We start from the raw sequence: 6,290 nt of genomic DNA on the forward strand, positions 1-6,290 counted from the left end.
GGTTGTGAGCCACCATGTGGTTGCTGGGATTTGAACTCAGGACCTTCAGAAGAGCAGTCAGTGCTCTTAACCACTGAGCCATCTCTCCAGCCCTATGTGCATTTTCTTGAGTGAGTTGTTTGTTTTGCTTTCTGGGTTTATGGTTTCTTATGTTGTTTATTTGAGAGAAAGATCTCATTATATAGCTCTTGCTGTTCTAGAACTTGCTATATAGATAATTCTGGTCTCAGGGACAGAGTACCACCTGAGGCTCGGCTGCCATGCCTGGCTCATAAATGCATGTACTTATTTATTTCATAACCTATTGTGGATATTAACCCAGGGTTTGGATATCCTCTTACGACATATTCATTACAATTATGTCATATTTTCCAAAGATGTCTGTGCCCATACGTACCTGTCAGCAACATGTTTTTCTTAGCATGACAAAGATTCTCATCCATCTTCCCTTGTGTCGTAGCTCAGTTGACAGGGGGCCTGCCTAGCATCTACAAAGTCTGGCTTGGCTCCCCTACACTGCAGAAGCCTGGCCTGGGTCACAGACCTGTGAGTCCAGCACTTGGGGGTAGAAACAAGAGCTTCAGAAGTCTAGGTCATTCTTTACTACATAGTTCAAGAGAAGCCTTAGACACATGAGACCGTCTCAAAAAGGATACAGCATCTTTGTTGCCCCTCCCCTAAGCAGTCTTTTTGCCACCGTCACAGTCAACAGATGGTGGCTCAGGCAATGCTGAGTGACTTCTGTACCTTTATGAGCACAGCTAGCCCTCTTTCTTGTCATCCTCGGAGCCAAATGATCATGTAAGAAAGCCCATGCTGTACAGGAAGCCACCCGTAGATGCTCTAAACAACAGACCCACTTCAGCCCTTACTTAACGACAGTACCTGTCAGTGTATGACTGACTAATCCTCCAGACAATGACAACTTTGAAACTATCCAGCTGGGGCCCCAGATGCTCTAACAAACGAGCCATCTACCAGCTCTTGACAAGATTCCACAAGAGACAGTGATTACAATTGCATATCAAAGTACTCTTACGTTCCAAGAATATTCCAAATTCCTGCTTCCTTGGCTTCAGGGTGCCTGCGTGTGCATGTGTGTCTGTGTGTGCATGCAGGTATATGCACCCAAGCACATGCATTCAAAGGACAGAGAAGGCCCCAAGGATCTTCCTGCCTCCACCTCCCACCGTGCATCATGTGACCATGCTAGGCTTTTTATGTCGGTTATATGGATTTGAACTCAGGTCCTCATGGTTGTACAGGTCCTCTCTTATCCACTGAACAAGCCTGTGGACTTCCCTAGGTCCTTGGCAATCTTTTCTGACCAAATAATAGCAATACATTTGAGCCATGTTATCAGCTGAGACTTTCTTAACAGTGCGTAGAGTTCGTTAGGAATAGACAGGGGATAAATAAGCCTTGGATTCTGCGGTGGTGTCTGGACACTGGAGAGAGCCACATTTACCGGGAAACCATGCTTTCTAAAATGGGAGCATGTCTGATGATATTAGGACAATTACAGCCATTAATCAGGGGACTGAAGGCACGGCACTGAATAACAGAAGGCTGAGACTTCCAGGCCTGCTCTGTCAGTAATCTGTCCCAATGCTCCTGGTGGTTGGGCAGTACTTGGATGGTGCTGGTCCTAATCTGATGGCTCTCTCTCTTTTAAGATGACTTTGCCATGGGCAATGCAGCTCCCGTGACTCCTTTGACGGAGGCTTTGTGGATCCAGCCATTACTCTGCTCCCAGTTTGCTACTATAGTCTACATTGCAGGACCCTGGGCTCTTGGAACCCTGTCCAAAGCCTGCAGTTGGGTTGGGCCAAAGGAAAGCACCAGCAAGGAGAGGGAGAAGAGTCAGGCTGCCGTATGGCTCCCTCCCTGCCTGTGGACATCTGGCTTCTGCTGGCGTCACCTTGTCAGACTGGAGACTTTGTGAAGAGACATCTTTGCTGACCACTGCTGTTCCTTCACTCCTTCTTGCCTGTCAGTGGTAACGTTCGTGATAAAGTCCACCCTGGGAATGTTCCTAGGAGTTCCTTTGTGCTGTTGGAAGGTGGCAGGACCTTTAAGAGGTGGAGCCTAATGGAAGGTATTATATCACTAGGTGTGACCTCAAGAGGAAATGTGGGTCCTCTCTCTCTCTCTCTCTCTCTCTCTCTCTCTCTCTCTCTCTCTGTTTCTGCCTCTCTCTGTCTCTATATCTATATCTCTGTCTCTCTCTCTCTTTCTCCTTCTCTGAACTTCCCACCCTATCAGAACATGGTTCTGTCCAGAACCATGGACAGAACCCTCTAAACTGTAAGCTAAAATAACCTGTCCTCTTTTAAATTAATTTACCAGTGCAAGTAGCACAACCTCCTTTCATTAACTTTTTGGATTTTCCTGTACCTTTGCCCATATCTTTGTAAAAAGAGTGTTATTATCAATTATTCAATTTGAGAGTTACTATACCAATTCTCCAATATTTTTATTTTTCGATGTGAGTACACTGTTGCTGTTTTCTAACACACCAAAAGAGGGCATCAGTTCCCATTACAGATGGTTGTAAGCCACCATGTGGTTGCTGGAAATTGAACTTCCAGGACCTCTGAAAGAGCAGTCAGTGTTCTTAACTGCTAAGACATCTCTCCAACCCCCAATTCTCCAACTATTAAAAAAATAAAACTTAAAAAGTTGTTTGTCAGGAGAAACACACACTCTGAAAGGATGGCTCAGCTGTTAGAGCTGGTTGGTCTTCCAGAGGAGAGGGGAATCAATGTTCAATTCCCAGCACCCACAAGGAAGTTCACAGCTGGTCTGTAACTCCAGTTCCAGGTCTGACACCCTCTTGTGGCCTTCTCAGGTACTGTATGCATACATGCAGGCAAAAACTTGTACACAAAATGGAAAACAATACCTATATGTTAGAAGCATATATATATTACAGATATGGAAACATTTTTAAAAGGGGTATCAGTCACGTGAAACTACAACAATAACTTTGAAAATCATGAGGAACTACATCACTTCTGCAGGCATCGTGGAAACAAGACATAACTGGAGCCGGAAGGACAATCTAAGGTTTATGGAGGCACTTGGGGCAAAATGATCAGATAGGCCGGAGACACCGCGTGTTACAGGCGTTGTCCTGTGGACTAAAATCAATGGGCGCCCTCCTGCTTCTTTATGAGCCTGCATGAAACAGATGCCCACTGCAACCAATGAGACTCAGGAGACTGACTGGTGACTCTCCTTAGGAGTGCGGATGACCCCTCCCTCCTACTAAATTGAATCTAGTGGTGGATTCAAAGAATAGTGTACATTATGGGCTTACTCCACAATGGAAAGATGGTTCAGTATGAGGCTACCTGTTGCTATAATTCAGTGCATTAAGACACTAAGGAGAAGAGAACCATGTCCTGTCCTTATCTCTCTAGATGCTGGAGAAGCATCAGCTGAACCCAGCACCCTTTCCTGCATGAAGCTAACAGCACCGCTCCTAGCAAAAGAGGGATTAAGGGAATTTCCCTTGTCCTCATAATAAATGACTTCTAGAGCCAATAAAAAGAGGGGTCAGATGCCAGATGTGGTGGTTCACGCCTTTAGTCCCAGCAGTCCAGAGGCAAAGGCAGACCCTCTGACTTCAAGGACAGCTGCAAATTCCACTAGATGAGAATAAAACCACTACCATAATTTTGAGCCAAATTTGAAGCAAGCTTTAATTAAATGCTGGCCAGGATGATGGACTCTGGCCAGGTCCATTCTGGGGTGACAAGGCACATTTTTCAGAAGCTTTAAAAGGCAAAGGCATAAGGTTATGTATCCCACCAGATTCAGTCAGGGGCAAGCACATATCCTGCTGTACCTCCTGCCGACAGGCGATCAAGCACATCCCGGTGCAGTTGGGTCTGAAGCACATGGCTTGTTACCTTACCTAAACAATATCCTTTAGAAAAGCATCTCTTTAGGCATGGGGCTCACAGGCTACAGGCATTTTTGTTTCACGGATCTTTCTTAGGCAGAGTAATTAAAACTCAAAACATAACTTCAGCTCTTACACAGCCTGGCCTACTAAGCGAGACCCTGTCTCCAGGAAGAGGAGTTAGCCCTGATGTGGGTCTCAGAGAAGCATAGCCTCACTTGAATGTTTAGCTGATGTTTTAGTGGAGAGGGTTCCGTGATCAAAATTTCAGAGCACTATAGGAGGAGGTGCTGGAGAGATGGCTCAGTGGTTAAACGAGGGTACTGCTCTTGCAGAAGACCCAGGTTCAATTCCCAGCACACATGTTGGGGAGCTCACCACCATCTGTAACTCCAGCTCTAGGGGATCTGGTGTCCTTTTCTGACTCCCTGATGCCCGCACATGTGGCAGACAGACAGACAGACAGACAGACAGACAGACACACACACACACACACACACACACACACAGACACAGAGACAGAGTCAGAGACACAGAGAGACAGAGACAGAGAATGTGTGTTTTAAATCTAAATATCAGCAGAAATAATTTCTCCTAACCCCTTGTCCACCCACAGAGCTGCTCTCCAGGGGACAAAAAGCAACATTAGATGGAGCAAGTGACATTTCCGAGCTAGTTCGTGCATTCGCACGTTTATGGACATGTGGTTGTTTTCTCCTGCATTGGTAGTCGGCACTGGTTCCTCTCCTAGCCAAACACTGCTCTGTAGAGAATTGTGTGTAGCTGTAGTGCCAGCACCTGGGAGGCTGAGACAGGAGAGGATCCTGAGTCCAAGGCCAGTCTGGGCTACAGAAAGACATGGGTGGAGGAGGGCTTCTCATTCTCTTCTTCCTGGCCTGAAGCTGGTGTGTTAAACTATATAGCACAATGTGTTTAGGTATGCCAAGAGGCAAATTCTTTCAAAACTTTGCTTGTAACATGACTGTTGTTAGTAACATTAAAACACACTATTCTGTGTTCATGGGACTGTTTATGTGGGGTCCTGTAGTGAAAAGTTTTCCCTTGTGGAAGACCTGATGTTAAGAGCCACACTGTTACTCAAGAGGCTGAGGCAGGAGGGCCACAAGTTCAAGACTTGTGTGGGCTGCAGAGTTAGAAAAGGAACCATTTTTCAAAGTAAGAAGCAAAAAGAGGGCTGGAGTATGGCTTGGTGCCACAACTCCTGCTGGCATGTAGAAGGTCGTGGGCTCAATTCTCAGTACTGAAACAAACAAGCAAGCAAGCAAAAATAAATAAAAACAAAAACAAAACAAAACAAAAAAACCCCAATGGTTTTGCTCAAAGAGAAGAGAGAGGGGTTGCCCTCAGCTTCACGAAGGCAATCAACCCATTTCATATGTCACAGAGGGGCCTTCTTTTGAGGTAGAAGCATTCTAGATGTTATGACAAGGCCACTGGTACCCAACAGGCTGAAGCTGGGATGGCCACATCAGCAAAACGGACAAGGTGGACAGAGGACGCCCTCCCTCGTTGTTGCTGCATAAGCCGATCTCACTGACCTGTATGCTTTCGGGGATTCTCCCACCTCACTGTAGGAGGAATGGGATTACAGATGTGTGCTACCACATCTGGCTTTATGTGGCTTCTGGGAAATCAGAGCTCAAGTCCTGAATGGGAAAGATTAGTTTTAAACGCGTGTCCAGCTCCAAGACTTATGACTTGGTCAAGTTCTTAGGTTAGCTGACATCATGAAAAATAAATGTTACCTTGTCAAGTGGGGTGTGGTGGTGTTTGCTTGCCTGTGATCCCAAGCAGTGGGGAGGTGGAGGCAGGAGGAGTCAGTTCATGGCCAGCCTGGGCTACATATCAAGTTCCAAGCCAGTTGGGGGTACATAGCAAGATCCTGAATTAAAACATGCCTCTGCAGCCAGGTGTGGTGGCACACGCCTTTAATCCCAGCACTCGGGAGGCAGAGGCAGGCGGATTTCTGAATTCAAGGCCAGCCTGGTCTACAAAGTGAGTTCCAAGACAGCCAGGGATACAGAGAAACCCTGTCTCGAAAAAAACCATGCCTCTGCCTTTGCCAGGAAGCCAGTGCTGACGCGTGGTGTTTGATGTTCGTGTGGACGTATGGCAGATTTTAACAGAATCTGGAACTGCTTCTCTGTGGGTGTATCAAATGGCATGACCTTCATAGAGGTCAAAGGTGCAGACTCCCCTTGACCCTTCAGGGCAGTGTTGAAGGGCTGACTTCTGGCCCCGGGTTCTCCCCTCTGCGGTCTCTTCTGTCCTTACACACTCAAAAAGGACCCCTAGTCCTGAGGAGAGTTAGCGGCACTGGATCAAACTCACCACCATGGTTAACGACAGATCAGGCCGC

This window comes from Mus pahari, chromosome 10 (genome assembly GCF_900095145.1).
Source record: "Mus pahari chromosome 10, PAHARI_EIJ_v1.1, whole genome shotgun sequence".
Lineage (NCBI taxonomy): Eukaryota > Metazoa > Chordata > Mammalia > Rodentia > Muridae > Mus > Mus pahari.